General features: G+C 42.6%; 1 protein-coding gene across 4 annotated transcripts in view; it reads left to right on the top strand.

The window, feature by feature from the left end:
• The window catches only part of arvcfb (ARVCF delta catenin family member b), a 255,424-nt gene that overhangs the window by 69,338 nt on the left and 161,606 nt on the right, over positions 1 to 24,480 (top strand). Inside the window, exon 1 of one of the 4 annotated variants that reach the window (XM_082555959.1) lies at positions 14,806 to 15,071. The exons of the other annotated variants lie outside the window; for them this stretch is intronic. The gene's annotated coding sequence lies outside the window, so the exon portion shown is untranslated. Of the gene's footprint in view, positions 1 to 14,805; positions 15,072 to 24,480 lie in introns of those variants that run through there. 4 annotated transcript variants of the gene reach the window in all.

Raw genomic sequence — 24,480 nt, 5'->3', positions numbered from 1 at the left:
GGGAGGATCAAAACATAACACCATGAATTTTTCCTGGCAGGGGCTGATTTTCTTTGATTGCTGACGGGCGACAATTTCTCCCTTCACTGATTCCTAGAATGGGCCCACAGTGAGACCTCAGGCTTAAGACAGACCACACATGGAGGTGGAGGTCTGCAGAGTCTCTGTCACACTGCCATTGATCTCTGTCATCCTTTTCAGCTTGTTTCTTACACCCTCCGGGCCAGTCTTCTTAGAAAGTTGACTTGGTGGCACTTAATGAATGTGTAAAACCTGATTTCTAGGACCATCATTTGGATTGTTAGACGCATCAACCGACAGCTGAGACAGCCTTCATCAAAGTATGTCACAGATTTGAGGACAAATTCTCAGAAGCCAATCGGCAAGAGACTGACAGGGACTGCAGGGACAGGGACGGGGATTACCATGTCCCTGTGTCTGTATTAAAGTGGGCAGTATGTCCACATTTAAGTCAATTTCTCTCTCTCTCTGTTGAGCAAGCCCTTTCTTTCACCACAGAAAGCTGTATAGATTGTCTTACATACAAAAAAGTACCCATCAGGACCTACAAACAGGATTTAACATGTAAAGACTGGTAGGTTTCACTTTTTCGTGAAATGAAGACTATGGAGCATTAATTGTTGCTCTGATTTAAAAAAAAAAAAGTAAAACAAGATTTTGATGTTCTCTGACTTGGCTGCTTCACGTCTCTTTGTCTGAATGAGGGAAGCGGAGCTGGGCCAGCTTTGACCACCTTCCTCTGTTTCCCCTCACCTTCATTGTCTTCTCTTTATTCTCCACTAACCGCCACTGACGGCATCACTGCTCTCACATAACCCTCCTGCCTCTGTTCTCCTGTCCCCTCTAAAACCGGTGTGACCACTGAACGGACAGGACGTCAAAAGAAGGTGAAAACAACGTTCGGAAGTATCAGTGTTGCTTTCGCTCTTCTCCTGGGACTCGGAGAGAGAATCGATAGTTTTTCATTAACCTGTCTTCCCTCTGTAAAGTACAGTACTACACACTTAAGTAGTGGCGGTGTTGGTGGATGATTTCTCTCTGTCTTTCACACCAACACATACATTCCACCTGGTGCACATGCGGCTTTTCACTCTAGCAACTGAACTTGCTTTTAACATTGCAAAGGTGACGTTAACCAGCACACAAATGCACCAGATTCTTCAAAGAAAATCTGGTGCCTGAAGCTCAGTTTATGCAATAGAAGCTGTGCCACAAACTACCAGACTGCACCCTCTTGTCCATTTTCTTTGGTTATTATGGGTATTTATGGTTTACAAGCATCAGCTAATTCATTAAGAAATATTACACACGCACATATTATGGTGCTTGGTTCGCAAGCTAGTGTTGTTCACTTCAATTCAGTTAGATTCGATTTTATTTATACAGCGCCAAATCACAACATCAGTCGTCTCAAGGTACTTTATATTATAGTGTAGACCCTACAGCAATATATACAGAGAAAAACCCAACAGTTATATGACTCACCTATGAGCAAGCACTTTGGCGACATTGGGAAGGAAAAACTCCCTTTTAACAGGAAGAAATCTCCGGCAAAACCAGGCTCAGGGAGGGGCGGGACAAAACGTCTCACAAAGAATGCAGAATAACCGTCTCCTTGTAATTTTAAATATCAGAAGAAATATGTTCCCACAAATTTTACTTTGTGTTAAATCATTTATTCATTCTGTTAATTATACTACTGGGTGCACATGAGGGCCAAACAACTTTGGTTAGCCGGATTACAAGATAGCAGCTAACCACAGTAATCACAAAAGAATTTGTAAAGTTTATAAATTCTTGTTGACTCACTGACAAAAAGCCATTTCAGTGTTTGTCTTTCATTTGCATACAGAAATAACATTATGCAAAATTTTGGTCATTAGGCCTCTGAGTTTTCAGTTTAAACAAATGTTTAGCTAGCCTCACGATCACACTGAATGTTCAACATTTTCCATCCATACATTATGTATTTATATATATATTTTATTTTTATTTTTTTACATTTTATTTTCACTTGGTGCAGTTTACTAATGCTTCCTGTCATCTGTGGGTTGGAGCGTGGCTCTGCTAAATACAGAATGGAGAGATTTTTCCCTCCAGTTTCGGCCAACTTTCTGTTATGATGTTGCACGAATAATAATGTCTCACAAGCTTGTTTCAGTGGTGCCAGTGGAGTTTGATTCTTTTTTTTTGTTTCTTGTTTTTGTGCTTTCCAAACGCTGTCCTGTTGTGAGGATGTCTGTTTTTGTGATGTTCGGATCGTTTGCCTAATCAGTGACTGTGAAAGCAGGTGTGCATCATTAGTTATTTTTAGCAGCGACGCATGGAAGGGAGGTGCAGTTTATCTGCAGAAAATGATGTTCTGTTTAAGTTGGTGTACACACAATCCGGGATCGTGAGCAGTAACAGAGTTGCACAGGATTTCATTTTGTTCTTTAAAAGTGTAGCAACTCTTTACCTCACCTTATGATAACCTGAGCCCATAGGTAGGTAGGCTCCGGTTCGATAAACCTGGAGAAGTGTGAGGTCCTTCACTGGTGACTTAGTGTGGCTTAGCACTTTCTTATTAGTCCAATATCTGGTTTTGTAAACTTTTAGCTCAGACTGCACAGTAGTTTTGTTTGCTACAGTCAGATGTGTCATTGTAAACTGATACAATTCTGCCTTTTTGTGACAAGAGAGCTAACGTCTTGCTCTTTGCTACTCGTGTACCCCTTTGACAGCCCCTTTTAAAATTTTACACTACCATGCACCTACTGCCAGTTATATGGAGTGGCGGCACTATGATATTCATGAACCGATCATTTCTCCCTGAGCTCGACATTGGTTCTCTATAATTGCTTTTACAATCTCTCTCTCACCACGGACAAGCACATGGCAGAAGAGTCAAGACTATTAAACCGTCCACAAGACCTAAAAGCATTTCCTTTTACAATTTCTCTTAACAAGCTGTTGTCAAATGCCATAATTTTCTACCCCATTTGCGAGCCAGATAGCTAAATATAGAAATACAATTTGACTTTCTAATGCTGAGCGATGAGGGGATGTTGAGTGACTTTATTCACTCGCAGTGAGCTAGTACCACAAAGCACCCTGCATTTGCTTGTCTCCAGCACAGTGTGCTGCAAGGAACTGAAGTAAAAAGAGTATCTCCCTTTGGATTCAGAGTCATCATGTTTGAAGAGATAATTGAGTTTTTTAGAAATCTGTAAGGAACATATCCACACTATTCCTGCTCAAACCTGTGCCTGTAATAATAATTTAAGAAATGTTACATGAGCCAGTACCCCCTACATTACAATGGTCCTTCTATGTATGTACAGCTTTTTCTGCTTCTACTTCTCTCTCTCGGATCATCAGTAACTCACATGTCCGTCTCCTAACACAATGTAGCCAGTGTTTAGGAATGAACGTATTCCTTGCACAGTTCCAGCCTTCCATTTGAAATAGATGAATCCCCCTTTTCCAATCTGAGCATGCACCGTGTGCCCCATATGTTCCAAATGTGTGGGGACCCTGTGTAGCTTTATATTCTCTATTAATGTTGTTTGTTTCACTGGAGGCTCTCCAAGGATCGGAGCTAGTGGCATGTAGTGGAGAGCAGCATCTGTCAAAGCAAGGACATGGACATGTTTAGCACATGCACACCTGCAGCAGTTGTTGCAGCAGGCAACATCAACAAGTGCTGAGATGAAACAGATTGTTTGGGTGTTTTTTTTTTTTCATGTTGGCCATGCATAACTATCAGTGCTTTTCCTGGCACTGCCTTCTAAGTATGTCTTTACTGACTCAACGAACACTGGAGTGATGTGCAGGAAACCTGGCCAGACTTTCCTCCTTTCCATAAAACCAAGGGAAATTCAACTTTGAGTCTCACTGTGATGGGAAGCCAAACATGGAAGTGCTAAAGAGGCTGAATCATCTCTCACAGAGAACAACTGGTGAAATAATGAGTTGAAATTATCCAAGATGGAGAAATGATTCAGAGGAGGTGATTATCGCAGCCAGCGCAGGCTGAAAATGAGCAAACGTTTAGGAAGGAATACGTGATTAATGCTCGTGCGAGCATGTGCAATCCATTGGAGTTCATGCCCCGACAAACACAACCAAAGCAACAATGGGTGGGAAACTTGGTATGACGTGAAGCTCACAAGTCAATCAAGTAAGGAGGCTACACTGACTAAGCCTTCGAAATCTACCCATAACTTTCAGTATTTTGCCAATTGACTAGATTTTCAGAATAGAAAAGAACCGCTGAATGAGTTTGGTGACCTGCCAAAGTGGCTGGTAGAGCAGACAGATTTACTGGCCGCATCCAAAATTTATTTGGCTGGTGGCAATGTGCTGCCCTGAAGGGAAGATGAAGGCGGGATGACTGCCATGGCATCGCCTGGATCCAGATGGCCCAAGACAGAAGGGGATGGATGCACGCACTTTATCAGCAGCCTATATTCCGTAAGGCAGTCAAAGGCTCAAGTACAAACAAAGGCAACTATATGTAAGTTTGCCAAAGTTTGCTGTTCTTTGCACTCTGTGCTCTGCTGCCTGTATGATAATAGATCCCTCTGATGAATCATTGTACATAATTTTGAATATTGTGTGTGCTGTTGTTGTCTGCTGGGGGAAGAAACACAAGGTGCCTTGCAATCTGATGTTAGAGGTAATTAGAGACAATTTGGGAAGCTTTTATTGAACAGTTGCATAACACAACAGCAGAGCCCTGTGGCAAAAACTATTTGGAATTGATCAATAAGAATCAAAATACTTTATTGATCCCTAAGGAAATTATGGAACCACTGATTTATACCACTTTGTTTAATTTCCATCATCACACGCTTCACTTCCTGGGAACTGGGAATGGGAGAATTTGAATTTCCCGTGCCCTTTTCTTACTTCTGTAATCCACAATACAGGCCAGTTGATAATTCTTTTTTTTATCTTTGGTTGCATCATCTTGAGATTTCCTCTGGCCTCAGGCTGTTATTGTTGATCAAAAACTGCCACATTTGCTCAAAAACTGTAGACAATGTTTCACAGTCACTGGCTGAGGTTATTAATCGACAGTGTCCACAGGGGTCAGTAGTCAAATTTCTACATGTATATTTAAATTGTCAACGTGAAAGTTGTAAACAGAATGCCAGTGCAAGAAGTATTTTATAACTATTGACCACAAAGGAAAATTTGTTTCAAACAAAAAGGGAATTCAAAGAGCATTTATGATGAACTAACACCTGAAGTACAGAAGTTAAAAAGCCCAGAAGAAATATAGGGCAAAGTGCATCTTGAAGTTGGCTGAAGAAGAGAGGTTTTTGAAAGTAATCAGATTTCGGCAAATGTCAGATTTCCCTTAAGATGGTTCAAGCTACAGAAATATACAAAAGAAAAGAAGACTGTAAAAGGTCACTGTCCACTATATGGCTTTAGACAACACCAGCTAACCAGTTGTATTGTTATACACTGATCGGGTATAACATTATGATCGCCTGCCTGATATTGTGTTGGTCCCCCCTTTGCTGCGAAAACACCTCTGATTCATCGAGTCCATTAAAGCAGGTGTGCTTTGATATCTGGCATCAAGATGTTAGCATCTTGGGAATACTGTTTCCATGAAAGGATTACATGGTATACATCAGACCAGGCTACCTTCGTCCATTCCTCTGTGGTCCAGTTCTGATGGTCACTTGCTCATTGTTGGCACGTTTGGTGCCAGAAAACAGAAAAGGCTAAATTACTCTAATCATGTTAATCCCATGTGAAAGATGACAAATCAGATTATTTCACTTGCATCCATATTGTGATCAAAAATAAACAAATACATTTTTTCTATGACAATCTCTGACAAACACAGAGAGAATTAGAACCATAAGCTGCAGCTCTGTTTGGTTTCCAGGTCTAAAAACCCATGGCACGCTATCTGCACTGCAGTTAAAGGCAGTAAGTGTACAGCTAATGAACAGCCAAGCATTTAACAGCTGAAGAATAAGATAATTCCCTCAGGAGGTTATAGAAACCGAAAATGGAGCTAAAGGAGAGTGAATATTTACCTACATTTGGCTGGGGGCGACTAATACAGCTGTTCCCTCCTGTCTTAGGCTTAGCTAACTGTCTCCTGGCTGCAGTCCATTAGCATTATGACTCCTTTTGTGCTAATGCTAAGGTTTACCGTCTGCTGGGTGACAGTTAAGTTAGCTCCTGATAGTGTATGTTAACAGTTTTCTGACTGTAACACAGACAGAAGGGTGGTGTTAATGTAATGTAATACTTTCACCTAATTCTCATGATAGTCACTCAGCCCTACCCTACAGTATGTCTCAAAATATTGCTTTAAATATAGATGGGAAGAAAAAAAACACAACATTATTATGATCTATTGTAGAAATACTCAAGTCGGGTAATAAGTAGGGCTGGGCCATATTATACCGTTCACGGTAATACCGGTATAATGTTAGGCAACGATAGGAAAATGAAATATCGCGATAGAATATGAGTAAAACGCGCATGCGCAGTGCCTTTGTTTTCATACGCACATGGCCGATTGTTGAGTGAAACAGATGAACCAGAATTGGTTTGTAAAAATGGTGCAACTTCAGTGATGTGGAACTGGTTTGGTGTTTGTCCGTCAGATACACGACAAAGCACATTTTTTTGCAGAACATGCAAGCGGCCGTCGTTATTGTCGTATTTGTCGGACTAAGATGCTCTTAAATCTGGGAGTAATCTGGGTCCTAAACTCCGTATGCTTCAGGTCAAACGAACACTGCAGCATCACTAAGAATTAAAAACTGTCTAAATTCTTTCATCTTTAATAAAACGATCAGCATTGCTGCTTTACCAGGTGTAACTATGAAGTTTAACTTCCAGGCATCCATGAAAACAAAATGTATTACATTTAACGGAGTTAGAAGCTAGCAGGAAGCTAGCGGAAGTTATCTCGCTAGTTTCGCTAGTTACCTAAGCATGATATAGCATGTTCTGACTGAGAGATTTCTGAAAAAAATCAAACGTACAGCTCTGCTATCACTTCCAACATAAATGAAGACAGGAAACTAAACAGCAGTGACGTTTGTAGGGTTACTGAAGTTGGGCTAGCTGGTATATAATGATGTGCTACGTGATCGCTAGCAACACAGCTATGTTAGCATAACATACACAGTGAAGCTGGAGGACGAACACTAACACTTTTCCACTTATAAAAGTTAACGTTAAGGTTCCTCATGGTTAGAGACAAATGCAATCGCATGGCAGGATGCTGTAAAAGGACCAAACTTCAGTCAGGAGAACAACTGAGATAATCCATCCACAATACGAGGTTAGTCATTAATATACTGCAACAACATGGGAATAGAGCAGCTGCCAGAGAATTCAACATTAATGAATCAATGGTACAGAAGTGGAGGAAGCAAGAAGAATGAGTTTAATAAAGTTTGATTTATCTGACTGCTTTGTTTCACTTAATGTGCCTTATAATCCCGTGCACCTTATGGTCCGAAAAATGCGTACTGCACACTGCAGTTTAATGTTGCAAAGCACCTCTTTTTAACTTCAGTGGATATTATACATGGTTATGCTCAGGATATGTCAGCCCATTTCTACTGGAAATGCCTTTTGGTTAAACTTTCAGCAAGGAATTTGCATTTGCACTGTTACATTTTATAAAGCTTTAATGTACATAAAAACCAGCTTCTTGTTTAATTTTTAAGTGAAAATAAATGATAGGTTGTCTTTTTGCGCTAGTAATGTTGTGGAGTTGTATTTTGTCTCGCATCAATTATATCGTCAGTTATATCGTTATCGCAAATTTTCAAATATATATCGTGATAAATATTTTTGGCCATATCGCCCTGCTCTAGTAATAAGTACTTTAAAGTGACACGTAACTTCGAACCACCTCTGCAAGCAAACTGTTTCTCTGGTGTACTGTGATGTCCCTGGGATCGATTCCTTCATGTTTATGGTGCTTGTGCCTTAAAGTGACTCATGTTTTTTGTTGAAATACATTCAATTGTAAAATGTATTGAATTATAGAGACCTGTTGTATGTCTTTGTTTTGAGCAAGGAGCAGGGCTCCATGACTCATTGTGATATCCTATGGGATCACATGCACCGTGAACTCTCCTCACAGCTCCCTGAGAGACGAAGCCTATGTGAATCAGACTGCACGTCTGTGTGGTTTGTCAGTCTGTCCGAGAGTCATGGATCACACATTCTCTGTGTGGTGCTGAGCCCCAGAAGACGCCCCCCAAAAAATAAATAAATAAATAAATAAAAAAATGCTGTGCATGCGCAGAGAACTAGCAACGGCATCTTCCATCTGCGACTCATGAATTCAAAACTTCTGGTCTCAGATTTGCTTAAAAACCTTTAAATTAATTAAAAATCCCAGTCTGCAATTAATACAATACAAAATACTACATAGAGTGCACTATACAGGTCATCGGATGTTCAAGATGGGCTTTACATCTTCCAACAACTGCTCACACTGTCAAGGCAATACACCAGACAATTACATCCACGCTCTTTGGTTCTGTCCACCAGTGCAAAAGTTTTGGCGCGAGATATGTGAAGACTTATCAAAGTGTCTGAAATGTAACATTCCAACCTCCCCCTTAGTGTGTTTACTGGGCAGCTTAGATAATGTCACTTCAGAAAAGAATATAGCCCATATTATTTTCACTGCCCTATGCATAGCCAAGAAAACAGTCCTCATGAACTGGAAAAATAAAAATAATCTTAATTCTAACCAATATAGAAATTATCTATTAGATTACATTAGTCTTGATACAGCCTCTGCCACCACATCAGATCAATTGCTCTGGACTCCTTTTATCAGCTCCATCACCTAGTGGGGGTGGGGGGTCATAATTTGGTCCCACCTTCACTGTTGTGATTGGTGTGGGGGTAGGGACAGGCTTAGGGCGTCGGGGGGTTCCCCGGAGGCATCTTCCTTGGGGGGCTCAACCCGGGGTAGCGGTCACGTCCGGTTGGGGGCTCTGTTGGCTCTCAGGTGACTGTTTCCTCGCGGCTGCGTGCAGCGGGGCTAGGGGAGGGTCTGTGCTGACGGACGTGGGTTACTGACCTGGTAGCCTGGCTGGCCCTGGGTGGGTCCGGGATGGGCGTGAGGTTCTGGGGGCGCTCCGTCTCTGGGCTGGGGCCCCTGCCGGGCCTCGGGGGCTTGGATCCTGGTTGGTGTGTTGCCGGGGTTGTGGGCGGGTGGGTGCATGGGGGCCCGGCCCTGGAGCAGGGTGCCGCCGGTGCGTCGAACCGCCTGGGGGGCTCTTCAACTGGTGGGGGAGATGGTCACATCTTGCAGGAGCTTTCCTCTCTTCAGGAACTCTCTCTGCAGGAGGGGGAGATACAGGAGAGGTGGAGGAAGATCTCAGCCTGGGCGTTTACTGTCTTATGTAGTCTGGAAGATGAGTGGATGGTGGGGTGGGTGCAGTTTTCTCTGTGGTGGGGTTGGGTGGACTGTCCCGGGCTCTGTGGGGCCGGGAGGCGCTGCTGCACTGGGCCCCGGTCTGGATGGGCCTGGGCCCCCTTTCCCTGGCGGGTCGTGGAGTGTGGGAGTGCCTACTGGGGTCAGCGGGGGAGCTGGCCCCAGGGAGGGGTTACCTGCCCCTCCCTTCCTTCCCTCCCCATCTCCAGCTGCCTCTCTCTTCCCGCTCCACCACAACCACCCACACATGCAGGGCCTTGGAGTAGGGGTATGTCACCAGGGTGCAGAGGAGGCTACCCCCCCCCCCCCCCCCCCCCCCTGGCTGCCTCTGCCTCAATTTTATCCCACAACTTAGACATTCACATTATTCACACTCTCATTACACATACATATAGGATCTTGGGGGTGGGCACGATACACGGAGTCCAAATTACCATCAGGGTGTACACCTCACCCCTGGCGTCGTTGCCCACCTCTCAATTTTAAATACACTTAGACATTGAGGGCTATCAGGAGGGACTATGCACTTACCTGTAGCTCAGGTGGCAGAGCAGGTCAGCCACTAATCAGAAGGTCGGTGGTTTGATCCCAGGCTGCACCCTGGCTGCATGCCAAATATCCTTGGGCAAGATACTAACCCCGTGTTTGCCTACTGGTGGTGGTCAGAGGGCCCGGTGGCGCCTGTGTCCGGCAGCCTCGCCTCTGTCAGTGCGCCCCAGGGCAGCTGTGGCTACAATGTAGCTTGCTATCGCCAGTGTGTGAATGTGTGTGTGAATGGGTGGATGACTGAATGTAGTGTAAAGCGCTTTGGGGTCCTATGGACTAGAAAAGCGCTATACAAATGCAGGCCATTTACCATTTACCTGCTGCTCCTTGGCAGGTAGCTCCATGCCCTCCTGGGTTTTAATTGCACCTTAGAACACATATGCATCAACACTACAATGAGCGGGTGGAGGGAGGTTTGGAGTCTTCTCTCACCCCCATTCTCTGCGGCCTGCTGGAGCGGGAGGGCTAGGTGGAGTTGGCCGTCCGACTGCGGTCTGGAGTGTGGCGCCTCCCTGCTGCTACGGAGTCGGGGTGGTCTGCCTCTCCCCACCGCAGGGAAAAGGGTAACACCACCTGGGTCTGGGTGCGGTTCCCCCCTCCAGGGGCAAGGGTACCTAGACCCGGTTTGTAGAGTACGCTTGGGGAGTGTGATCGTGTGTACAGCGTCTCTTTATGTCTGTCTCCACGTTGGTTGAGTGTGGAGTGAGTGCATATGAGGATGGATGTTTGTGTCTGTGTGTGCCTGTATGTCTGTGTCTATATGTCAGGTTGGGTATCAGACGCCACCTCTCTGGGGACACCTCAGGCCCTCCAAGGTTTGGAGGCCTATCTCCACCTACCACCACTTCCCCTGCCGGTGGCGGACTCCCTCAGGTGTCGGTGCGTTGGTGGTTCTTTGTGTCTGGGGGTGGGCGTCCAGGTACACACCGGCTCACTCCTTGGCGGCCGCTTATCGGGGCCTGGAGCCTGGGGCTCGCTCGGGCCCCTTCGGGGGTGGGGTGTCCCCGGCCTCTCGGCCTGGGGCTCGGTCACTCAGGCACAGCTGGCGGCCGGCGGAGCTCACGGGCGCGTCACTGCAACTCCCCCTGGCTTCTGCTCCGCGGCTGCTGAGTGAGCCCTCATCTGGGACTCTCCTCAGCTCTTACTGGAACAGTGGCGCGGCTGCCCCTCTGTTGGTCTTCCTTGGTCTCTTGTGTTCTGGGGGCCTCTGGATGTCTGGAGTTTTGATCTCCTCCATACCTGCTTCACACCCTGGAGGACGGGGCTGTGGCCCCCCCACACTCCCTAGCAGATCGTTACATGGAGAAACCTTTGGAATACAAGCGCGCTGATCCACACAGGTATGCACACGGGTGTTCACTGCTCGTAGACCCAAATTACACCTTTCTTGGCCGCTACTTCGAAGCACATCTGTCCTGCGTGCTGCACAACAACATTGAATATTTAGTATTTACTGCTGTTTACACTTAGCTAGATTAATGCGATGGTGTTGTGTTTAGTATGTTGCTTTGTTTTTTGTTTTTTTTGTCTTTTTTTGCTTGTTTTCTATTCTTCTCTCAACAGGTGATCCAGGAGATTTTTTATTTTTTTTCTCCCCCCCTTTCTCACTGTCCCTCTCCCGTTCTGTTTTTCCTTTCCTTCCTCTTTCTTTCTCCCTTTCCTATCTCTCACTCATGTCTGTCCCGTCTGTAACATCTGAAAATAAAATATAATAAATAATAAAAACAAAGATCGACCAAATGGACCAATACGGCAATGCCACGATGATCCATTCGGCAAAGTAAATCCATTGGGTATCCTTGTTGGTCTTCAGACAACAATTCTGATGGCTAAAGAACCAAATGGGACAGGCGGAAAAAAAAAAAAAAAAAAAAAGAGAGTCATGGACCACACATTCTCTGTGTGGTGCTGAGCCCCAGAAGACGCCCCCCAAAAAATAAATAAATAAATAAATAAAAAAATGCTGTGCATGCGCAGAGAACTAGCAACGGCATCTTCCATCTGCGACTCATGAATTCAACCTTGCATGACTGATGCACAGAAACTGAAGGAGAACTGCAACCTCCGTCACTTCGCATACCCTCTGTGATCTTAACGCTAATTAAGAGTTCTTTGTTTGTATCAGCTCACATTTGGGATTTTGCACAATCTGAGAAGTCTGTTGCAGACTTAACTGTCAGCACTTTGATCAAAGTGATTACAGCGAGGCATCATGTCTAAGCAAACATCCGTGCACTCCTTCCCGGCCAAGATATGAGACTAATTTGTGTTTTGTTTTTGTGATACCCTACAGCTGCCATTTCTCAGTCAGCTGAGAGCCTCCCTGTAAGCAGACCATTCTAGCTTCGGGCTTCGACTTTGATAAGAATGCTGTACATGCATCATTTTGACTATGTCCATAGTTTGCCTTTATTTCCCTAGACACATCTGTAATTGCTATTCCAAGAATGCTCTTTGATTCCTGCTACCATGCCAGACAGCTCTGTGATACTGACTGCATGTCAAGAATAATTTGCCTGTGTTACTGGTGCAAAACAATCTCATATTTCAGCTGTTATTGTATGCATTTTTTTATTGAAAGCGTGAAGCATATCTGTCTTTGTTCTGATTTGATTGTGCAAACACGATAGAGTGATCAAAGTCGATACAGATTTTGAAATCTGTCTTTGAACTTTATCTTTGCCATCAGACTTGATCGTGATCACGTTTGTCTTCTCTTTGAGTCTCGAATGACATTTTATCTGTAATTTGTTGGACCTATTTCACCTCCATTTGCACAACAGAAAAGCCGCCTCTTTATTAATCAATACTGAACATTGTGTTTGTAATCACTGCCACGGCCATGAAAAAAAAAACAAAAAAAAAAACAGTTTCCAAATTCAAATGTGGCAAATGGCCTCCTTAGTATCTGTCAATACTCGCGGTGAGCCCGATACGTGTAAATCTTTGATTTTTAGCTTTATTTTCTGTGTTTGTGTGATTAACTCTCATTAGAGTGCATTTCACAGGTGTTCTGGGATGCGTGCCAGCGTTTTCCATTGTCATCGAGACAGATCGTCCATAAACATGCGGCAGGTTAGCCTTGTTTATGAATGAGGGTGGACATGAACCAGTTCAATCAATGCCACTTATGTTCCGGCTCATTTCTTTCTTCCCGACCTCCCCCACCTCCTCCTCCTCCTTCAGGTTTTCACCTCTTTCACCTCCTGCAGGTGCAGGATAACAGTAGCTTTGCTAACACACACAGTGCTCCAGCTATTCCCTATTACTTTGGTGATCATCTTATTTGGATTATACTGTTTGCACTTAGCTTTCCGTTGAATAAACAGATTATTGGAGCAGAGTGTTGCTGTCCACTCTTCCTACTTTGATTGTAGTCGTTACCTGTAATACATAATGATCATGTTTGTCTTCTTTTAGCTATAATCTCTAGATATTCTGCCAATTTTAGATTTCACTCTAGAAGCCCCAAGTCATTTTTTAAAATGACTTTTGCAGCTGAAAAATAATCCTCCACACTTTCTAAATGTGCCCAAACACAGTGACAATGTCACAGAAGCCGCGCACAAGCTTCTAACCCTTTTAATTAGTTTTAGCTCTAGTTCCACAGCAGGAAATTTCACCAGAGACTACAAACCTTTGGAGATACTACAGAGACCAGAGTCTAAATTAAGTTCTGGGGAAGTTGCCTCAAGGGCTACTCCTTTCTCAAAGTTCAGGAACTTTGAGGGTGGGACTTTGAACGCTTAAGATTTTTTTATTGGTTGAGCTTTTTATGTCAATCTTTCCAACTCATTCACCTTACTGTCAGTCTTCACAGTTACTTGCGAGATCAACTGCTAAAAGTCTAACATTGTGGGCATTTTGGATCCGTTTTGCTTGTCTGTTGACTCGGTGACCTCGTTTGCAAAGCAGCAAATTATGACATAAATACTGCTGTCCCTTGCCTTATATGGTGTCAATATTGTAGTAGATTTACATTCTGATGATAGTGTGGACTGGACTCTTTATTATGTAGATTTGAGAAAATAGCCATAGGTTCTTTGTGCCTAATCTTTGTTGGTCTTTACGTTGTGTTTTAACCAGTGTCCCCGAGAAAGCCTTGAGTTCCTTACAAAGCTTCCTGGTACTTAAAGTTCAGAGATCTTTGGATGGAAATACAACTTCTGTTCAATGTGGTTGCAGTTTGAACTTCATTAAGGTAATTTCGAAGCTGCAGATTTAATTCAGAATTTACACTTTTGGAAGCTAGATGAGATACATACGCCAAATATGTTTGATGCTGCAATTAGCAAAGAGCTCTGATTAGTCCCCTGGAAGTTTGCATTACATTTAGAGAAATGCAGCCAAGTGGGATCGGGAGAACCTGGAGGCACAGGGAAAACGTAACTTCCAAGTAGGGCTGCTCGATTATGGCAAAAATGATAATCACGATTATTTTCACTGAAATTGAGATCACGATTATTTGACAATATTTATTTAACCCTTTAAGACCTACCATAGAACCAAGTCCACCAGAGCTTATATTATTTTTTTTACATGCTGTAGTGCCATTTGTGGGAGCATTTCAAGTTGCTATACATCAATACAACTGTTATAGCCCATATTTTAATAATATGTATGCATTAAGTCCATAGTAATTACATAAATTGCAAAAAAGTGCAATAAACTACAAAAAAAATTGAAAATCGCTTTTGTTTTGTTTACATATATTTCTACTTGGAGAAATTTAAGAGGTTTATCCCTCAAAACTTTAAATACAATAAAGTTGCAAAAAAAACAGTTTCCCACCACAGGAAATTTATTTTGAGTGTCTTCATAGTTTTATTTTGGAGATACAGCAATTTTTATATACTGCAGGAAAAACAAAAAACAATCCTATGATGCAAATTTGCAAAGAAAACAGCATGTGCATCATTTCACTGTGGGAAGTGTTACGAACAGCTGATGGATCGGCAAAGCGTGTTTCTGGAAAATTATGTTTTTGTTCCTGCAAGCGCTTTTTATGCAATTTTTGCAAAGCTATATGTGGAACGAAACCGTGACCGAGGACAAGCTGATGGCATCAGATGTAAGTACAACTCCTCCGGTTTCATATGCAAAACAAATTATTGCGCTAGCTTACACGGTTCAGGTTCTACAGGGATTTAAAAATAGTTACGCAAAACGGAGCGTGCTGCTCTGACCGGCTTTAAAGGGTTAACAATGACTTTAAAAAAATAATATAAAATAGTGTGCAACACCACTGAAGTTTTTTTTTTTTTTTTAAACTCTCTTTTCAACCAACAGCAGTCACTCTCCTCTCCAAATAACTTCTGCTTAGCTTTCCGAGCTTCCCTCGGGTCCTCTTAATCAGCGGTCTCCAACCTTTTTTGCGCACGGACCGGTTTATGCCCGACAATATTTTCACAGACGGCCTTTAAGGTGTCACGGATAAATGAGGGAGGGGCTAATAATCGGCTCAGTCATTTTTAATGATCGTTGAAAGCCCAGATCGTAATCGTGATTAAAATTCGATTAATTGAGCAGCCCTACTTCCAAGTCCTTTCTCTTAATGTGTTGTAATGTGGGTAATATAAAGTTCATACTAATTTTCACATTTGGTGTGACCTTTACCTTGACTCAGTTTTCACTGAAATTAAATCAGTGTGAGCTATAATTGGTATCTACAATCACACAAAATTTGAAAATGATATCTTGAAAACTGTCAACACTAGACTGCTAACAAACAGACACGATTACATATTCTTTTTATTTGGGAGGAAAATAAATAACATGGAATTGCTTTGTTTTTGCCCTGATGATGAACCAAGGATCATCTGGTAAATCTTGTATGCCTTTGGGTGAAACAGCCATAATATGAACAAAGTTTCATATAAACAAATTACCCACTGCTGATGGAAAAGCACAGAGAAAAGAACAAGACGGTACACATGATCTACCTGGATCTGGAAAAGGCATTCGATCGGGTCCCCCACGAGCTGATTTGGCGATCACTACAAACTCATGGTGCCCCGGAAGCTTATGTGAAATGGACTCAGCCGCTCTATCGTAATGTCACAAGCACGGTCCGATGTTCAGCGGGAACATCACCAGCCTTCCCAATTACCGTCGGCGTCCACCAGGGCTCGGCCCTCTCGCCCCTGCTGTCCTCTGTGTGGACACCGCGACGGCTGATCTGCAATCACCACATCCATGGAGCCTCCTGCATGCAGATGATGTGTGCCTATCAGAAACAGAAAACTGCCTAGCCCTGCAAACCCGAACGCAAGCGTGGAAAGATTGGCTCTCCGAAAACGGCATGCGCCTGAACATCACGAAGACTGAGTACCTTGAATGCGGCCCCCAGACCAACAGTACCATCACTATCGATGGCGTGCCGCTGACTGAAGTTGCCCAATTCAAGTACCTCGGGTCCCTTGTCACCTCGGACTGCGAAACTCTACCAGATGCCAGACTCCATGTCAACACAGCGTGGATGAAGTGGCGTCAGGCCAGTGGAGTCTTATGCGGCAAGAGAATGCCAATCTATCTTCATTTGAAAGTCTATACGTCGATCGTGCGCCCAGTGGCACTCTACGGGTCAGAGTGCTGGCTAGCGACGACCAAACACGAACAAGCCCTTCACACCATGGAGATGAAGATGCTGAGGTGGCCTCTGGGTCTCACACGACTTGACCGAGCGAGGAACGAAGATGTCAGGAAACGATGGGGAGTGACACCGATCACAGACAAGATGCGAGAGGCGAGGCTCCGATGGTACGGCCATGTTGTCCGTAGCGATAAGAACTCCATCGCAAAGACAGCCCAGCAATTAGATCTGGATGGAAAGCGCTGGACGGACCGAATCACAGATGATATGAAGGTTGCGAATGTTACACCAGAAGACGCCCTGGATAGGAAGAAGTGGAGAAAGGCATGCAAAATAGCGAACCCTGCATCGTGGGATATAAACCACTAGGAAGAAGAAGACCCATACACCTTGAGTTACCTCAGAGTGAAAAGAGTTCTGTTCTATTGCAGATGAAGGAAAATAGTGTCTCACTTATTCTTGTTCTTTCAGCCCTTTTACCATCAAGCAATCTACAAATGTAGGTCAAAATGCTGTTTGAATGAAGTCCCGACTGCACAGGATATATATTTGTGCCTTTATCGATCCTTGTGTTATACAGGCCAGCAGTTCTTTGAAATGCTTGTACTGCACCTGTTAAACATAAGAACAGCAGAGTTCTTAACTGTGTTTGAAGTCTTAATTCAGAGCCTGGTTACTCATGTAACAAAGTAACCTTGATGACCTCGGTTTGCATATCTTTTAATTTGTTCAGTCAGAGAGTTACATCACAAAGCTTAGCCTCTCGCAGGGTCACTGTGTGTGTCTGTGTGTGTGTTTGTTGCCAGGGCTCCAGCAGTCTCCTCAAAAAGAGCAGTTGCACATTTTATCCCAGGAGGGGGCAATGCTCCGGCCCCAGAGGGGAGCTAAGGTAGTGCAGGGTCAATGGAGATGTAACACCCCAGCTGCACAATCTGACAGATCTAATGCAGCTATTTGTAATGGGATTCTTCCCCTTCAGCTCCAGCCCTGTTATCAGTGGCCAAGCAAGCTTGCTGCAGCGGGGCTGAGGCCAGCTCATCAGTGCATCGCTCTCCCAGTGTCGTCTGGATGCTAAACAAATGATCACATTAGGCTGAGCGAACTGCAGCTGTGCTGGTGAGGCTTTTTTGTTGTGAGACCAAATCGATTTTTACTTTTTAACATTTTAACGCAGCTGTGAATGACACCACACTGATGTAGTCAGGTAAGGCTAAAGTGGTATACAAAAGGGAGAGGTTTTCCTTTTCAGATTCAAAGCTCATTTCTATAAAGCCGTCATCGGTAGCACAGAGGAGATATCAGCAAACAAGAGAAACTTTGAAGAGAGAAGAAAATAAATCTAGCAAGAGAAGCATTTATCATTAGCAGCTTTAAATCATCCTTAAAGCTGATAAGTCCTCTGACACCCCTGGTATTATAAGCAGTTGCTTTCTTACACCCTAATCTGACAGCTTTAAATAAAACACCTGTCCAGTTATTGTCTGTCCTTTTAGGAGCAACTTTGCTTTTATATATTTTAGATGTGTGTGGATTTTATGGTCCATGGACTAAACAGTAGCTGCAACATTAAACTGGTTTGACGCTGAATCCCCATACAGTCATTTGGCGAAGCTTTAAGCTACCATTATAAACTTGTGTTAACTGTGTGTGTTTGGAAAGCTGTCAATTTGCAACTCGAGCGGCATTATTGTTTATTTAGAGTTGCTTTTTTTTGGTCACCTGGCAAATTCCACATCCAGCTTTATTCCACCAACCCCTGTGGCTCTCTTTGCTGCTAAATTGTCCACTATATTCACCTGCTAATTGTTAACTTTCCATTTGCTGCTGGGTCGGTTGTGTGCAGTGGGTAGACTCAGAGATTTTTCACGGAAAATGATCTGCCTGCTGTGACTGGAAAAGGGAATGGATGAGAACAATGGGAGTGAAAGAAAACAGGAAAGTCAGCTGTGGCGCTGTACCAGCAACAATTTTCACATTACGCATACTAATTTCTTTATTTAATATAAAAATGGATTAGAGCACCTTTAAGCATATAAACACGAATATACTCTTTCATAGACTTTTTCTTTTAAAGACACCAAAGCTTTGTTTACTTTATCTTCCTTCCCTGTACTGACCTACAGAAAGGTCACTCCGCTCACACTGTAGTCATAAACTCATTTTCAAATCAAATTAAAGTTTAAAAGATTAATAGCCCTCGTGCTCTAAAGGACTTTTCCCCCCAAGTTTATAATCAGATAGGAAATTGCTTTATTATATCTGAAATGCTTAGCAAGAATGATGTACATCAACTCTCATTTACATGCCAATTCTGATAATCTGATAGTGTGTAGCTCTTTTTTTTTTCCTGTTAAGTCCGTGCCCACCTTCACAAGGTTTTGGTCGTGAAAATTGGAGCTCCCCTAGTAAGCTTCCTGCTCCATCCCATTGCAGCTGGAAAAGCCATTTTTAATCACCCAGATAGTGCTGATAGATTCTTCTGGGCTTTGCACAGATTAAGAGAGCATTACCTAAAAATGAGGGTGAGAAAATCGTCTTTGGTCCTTTAAATACTCACCAGAGAACCGCAATATTACAGCCTTTTATTTTGGTCATTTTCCTTTAGCCTGTGTTTTTCCATGATTCGCTAGGAAACCCCACCCCCACCCCTAATGTACACTGATACCTTTACGTAAACTGATACATGGGAACTGCTTTGGGGAAAGCACTCGGTTGAGGTTTGGTGCCTTGCTCAAAGGAGACAGCAGAGGGTTGCAATAACAAACTGCGCTCTATGAGCATATCAGATACTAGGATACAGTCTTTGATCATCCACCCTGACAAATTCCCTCAGAAGGATTCACTTGTTTTTTGGTCTTTTTTGGGGGGATGTTTCAGTTTGTGTTTGTTAGACGACTGTTGCGTTTAGGAGGAATTTCTGTCACGCACAGATGCTGAAGTTTTTGTCAGACTGTTCCAGGTTTTTCCCATCAATGTCAGCAGAAATTAAGGCTGCCTGCCTCTGCCCCTTTCTCTCCTGCTCTTATTTACATCTCCTCGTGCTCCCCCCCTCTATAATCATCACTTGTTTGTCAGCGCTGATGTGTGTATGTCACATAATGACTGTTGCACAGCAGCAGGACAGCTTTTTCTTCTAGCCAGAAAAAAAGCTGCAAACACCAGCCAAAAAGCACAACAAAGAAAGGATGCAAATCTTAACAAAGGGCATTTTTTATGGATTCCTCATTCTGACTCTGGTAATCACCGTCAACAATAGGCTTTTTGTAAATAAAATGCCTGGTGGTAGAGCTTCAGAGAAGGATGTCTATTTTTCCGGAATAGTTAATGATTCATTTGGGTAAACAAGGCTTTAATTGTCTCTCTCTGGTAAGGCCTGTGTACAAGCCCTGACATCTGATGCTAAATTATAGCTGTAAAACTCTGGCCAGTGTTGAGCTGCTTTTTAGAGCCAAGCTGGCATAGACTGTGGGACCTGTTCAATTAAGAAGTGCGCCACAGAGAGGTAAGGCAAAAGGGTCAAATTGATCTTAGGAGAGAAAAACGTGTGGCAAATAATGAGTTTCATTTTGATTTCTTAGCTGAAATGTGAGGAATAAATGGCAGCATTTACTCAGAAATACTCCGAAAAGAAGAATCAAAGATGTTTTTATTCAAGGAAAACTTGAATAACTTTCATTTGACAGCAGTGACATTTGGATGCAGCTGAATCTAGGTTGGATTGATTTGAGCTACGAGTCTGCAAACACCATCAAATGTAAGAACTGACTCGTTGCAGGGTTTTTGTTTTATATTGCCACACCTATTGGTGTGAGGCTTTTTCAGGAAGGAGCAGAGCAGGATGGTGCTGAACAGGGAGCAGTGTTGGATTGAGGCTCCCTGTCTCGCCTGGTGACGGATTACCCTCCCATTGGTGCCACTGCCCCAGCTTGCACACTGTGAAAGAATATCGATACATTATGAATCCTTTAGCTCTTTGTACAAGTTTCATCACCTTCCACCTTTCTCCAAACTGAGTCCAGCGTTCAGTATTGCTGATTCATAGATGCTTTGAAGCAAAAGACTGTGCAGTGAGACTGACAGTACACTGAAAAACAGGCCATGTTGGATTTACTTCATTCAATAGTGGACATTTGTTGCACATAACTTTTTTGCTTTGGCAGAAACTTAAACAACTGAGTTAAATCAACGCAACTTATTCATATTCAATAAACCTGTGCATTTCGTGTTGGCGATTGAAATATGTTTAGATGAAGTAAGGTGAGCTTTTGGAATATTTTAATCCTTCGCAATTTTGTCATTTCATTTCAACACTATTCAATTACATTTGCCCCAATACTACTTGGTCACTTAAATACTACATGTTGTCTTCATATTTCATAATGTTTAACAAAGTCTAGAGTCTGGTTAACATAAGAACTGAATGGATCTACAACGACTACCGTCCTCCTATCTTTATACAGATTGCAGGGGGGCTCAGGCATAACCTGGGGGTGATAGAGTAAGAGTCAGGGTACACCCTGGACAGGTCACACTTAACTTTAAAGCATGAGGCAATTGTGTTAAATACACGCAAGATGCTTACATAAATCCAAGAGATGGTCAATCCCTTTTTTTCAGTGTAACAGCACAAGTGAAGCAGGCTGAGGAGAGGCTGGGCAACACGAATTCTTTAGCTCTGAGCTCAGTCTGCAGTATTTCGATTTAATGCTGCATTATACTTCTACCACACAGGACTTGAGCCATATTTTACTGTACTATTTTTTGGCGAGTTTGTTTGTTCCTGTAATTACTATCTTCTTTTTTTTGTTTATGATCCTACATAAGAAAGATTGAAAACAATCACGCAAAATTAAAACATGTGTGGTCCCTGCAGTTTTAGCTTGTTACCTTTTGCAAAGAGGTTATACCTTGTTTGGGCTACTTGTCACATTTTAAATGTCCACGAAACGTCTAATTACTAACATTAATGATGGATGATCCATTATTTGGTACTGAATGGAGAAATTTCTACTTGTTGTGACGTGAGCTAGATATGATACTACAGGGTGTGCATAATTATTAGGCAACGTCCTTTCCTTTGGCAAAATGGGTCAAAAGAAGGACTTGACAGGCTCAGAAAAGTCAAAAATAGTGAGATATCTTGCAGAGGGATGCAGCAGTCTCAAAATTGCAAAGCTTCTGAAGCGTGATCATCGAACAATCAAGCGTTTCATTCAAAATAGTCAACAGGGTCGCAAGAAGCGTGTGGAAAAACCAAGGCGCAAAATAACTGCCCATGAACTGAGAAAAGTCAAGCGTGCAGCTGCCAAGATGCCACTTGCCACCAGTTTGGCCATATTTCAGAGCTGCAACATCACTGGAGTGCCCAAAAGCACAAGGTGTGCAATACTCAGAGACATGGCCAAGGTAAGAAAGGCTGAAAGACGACCACCACTGAACAAGACACACAAGCTGAAACGTCAAGACTGGGCCAAGAAATATCTCAAGACTGGTTTTTCTAAGGTTTTATGGACTGATGAAATGAGAGTGAGTCTTGATGGGCCAGATGGATGGGCCCGTGGCTGGATTGGTAAAGGGCAGAGAGCTCCAGTCCGACTCAGACGCCAGCAAGGTGGAGGTGGAGTACTGGTTTGGGCTGGTATCATCAAAGATGAGCTTGTGGGGCCTTTTCGGGTTGAGGATGGAGTCAAGCTCAACTCCCAGTCCTACTGCCAGTTTCTGGAAGACACCTTCTTCAAGCAGTGGTACAGGAAGAAGTCTGCATCCTTCAAGAAAAACATGATTTTCATGCAGGACAATGCTCCATCACACGCGTCCAAGTACTCCACAGCGTGGCTGGCAAGAAAGGGTATAAAAGAAGAAAAACTAATGACATGGCCTCCTTGTTCACCTGATCTGAACCCCATTGAGAACCTGTGGTCCATCATCAAATGTGAGATTTACAAGGAGGGAAAACAGTACACCTCTCTGAACAGTGTCTGGGAGGCTGTGGTTGCTGCTGCACGCAATGTTGATGGTGAACAGATCAAAACACTGACAGAATCCATGGATGGCAGGCTTTTGAGTGTCCTTGCAAAGAAAGGTGGCTATATTGGTCGCTGATTTGTTTTTGTTTTGTTTTTGAATGTCAGAAATGTATATTTGTGAATGTGGAGATGTTATATTGGTTTCACTGGTAAAAATAAATAATTGAAATGGGTATATATTTGTTTTTTGTTAAGTTGCCTAATAATTATGCACAGTAATAGTCACCTGCACACACAGATATCCCCCTAAAATAGCTAAAACTAAAAACAAACTAAAAACTACTTCCACAAACATTCAGCTTTGATATTAATGGGTTTTTTGGGTTCATTGAGAACATGGTTGTTGTTCAATAATAAAACTATTCCTCAAAAATACAACTTGCCTAATAATTCTGCACTCCCTGTAGTTGTACCCAGAGCTTCAGCAATAAAATGCAAAGTAAAAGCAAATCAAGCACTCCCTAAATCACTCCCTGACAACGTGTCTGCATGCACCAGTCACAGCTGTTTCCTGAACCTGACGTTTCCTGGATGTAGTCTGAACAAGTAACACTACATTAAAAGACCAAATATCCAAGAGATAATAGACTGTTGAAACAAAAGTTAAATATTTGGCACAGCAGAAGATGAAGAGCATTTTCTACTTTTTCTAGAAGCAGATCATCATCCATTGGAAATACTTTAGTCGTATTAGGATTTAGAGCAAGTGATGTTATCCAAGAACAGAGTCCAAGAGCAAAGCATATGTAGAGCTGTGTCTGCACCACAAAGCAGCACAAGTAACCTATTCAATCACCTGAAAACACACCGTTAGCTGCACTATAAAAAAGGCCAAGAAAAACTGTGCAAGGGCTGCTATTGTCTTGTGTCAACTCAAACATCTATGAAAGTGAAGCTGTACTTGTGATACATGTTTTGCTAATCTATGTTAATGTATTATTGTAGTCTCTACCTTACAATATAAAGCACCTTGAGGCGACTGTTGTTGTGATTTGGTGCTGTATAAATAAAATTGAATGGAATTAATCTGCACAGAGGAAAGCAACATTTCACATTAATGTTAAACTATTTTAAAAAGCACCACAGTTGCCTGACATTAGTAACGTATCAGCATATGGGCTATATAGAGTGGGGTATTTATTTAATATTTTGCACGAAGTGAAACATAAGATTTTCATAAGATAAGAAATAAGATAAAAATTTCTAAAACTCACATTAACTACTGACCTCATTTCTGGCGTGCAGGGTTTTAGGACTTATTCATTACGAGCACAGTTATTAGTCATTACTTTACAGTCTATTCATAAGGACCCAGGGTACTCTAAGAGTTTATAGACTATTTAGAGCATTAATGAAAGCTTTGATTTTTTTTTTTTTTAATAATTGTTAAAAAGAGTATTATTGTTACTGTTTTGGGGTTGAGCATGCAATCCACATGCTGCAAAGTGAACGCAGAGTCCTGGGCGTGAATCTCAAGGCCATTTGTTGCTTCTCCCAGATTTCAAAAAAATAAACACAATTTTTTGTAAGGAGCAAGAGGTTCACAACAAACTGCAACAGATTTGGGCTTTTTTTGCTCATTTGTCACATTTAAGCCACATATTAACACAAATTGACAACTTGACTCTAGTTAATCACAAACTGATAGCAGACTGACTCCAGGTTATGTAATGTTTTGCCACCTTGATCCACCAAAGTTGTTTTACGACAAAGTGTGTAATAGACACACATGCAGAAGTTGCAGTAGCAGCAGAGGGAGCTATTTTATTTCAAGCCAACATGAAAATAATCACGGGAATAGACATTGTATAAATAGACATTATCAACACATTTACAGGTTAATCGTTTCTGGTGATTAAGGA

This window comes from Aulonocara stuartgranti (genome assembly GCF_965226115.1).
Source record: "Aulonocara stuartgranti genome assembly, chromosome: 12".
In the NCBI taxonomy this organism is placed as follows: Eukaryota; Metazoa; Chordata; class Actinopteri; order Cichliformes; family Cichlidae; genus Aulonocara; species Aulonocara stuartgranti.
The sequence above is the reverse complement of the archived record's forward strand: the minus strand, read 5'-3'. Positions and strand labels throughout refer to the sequence as shown.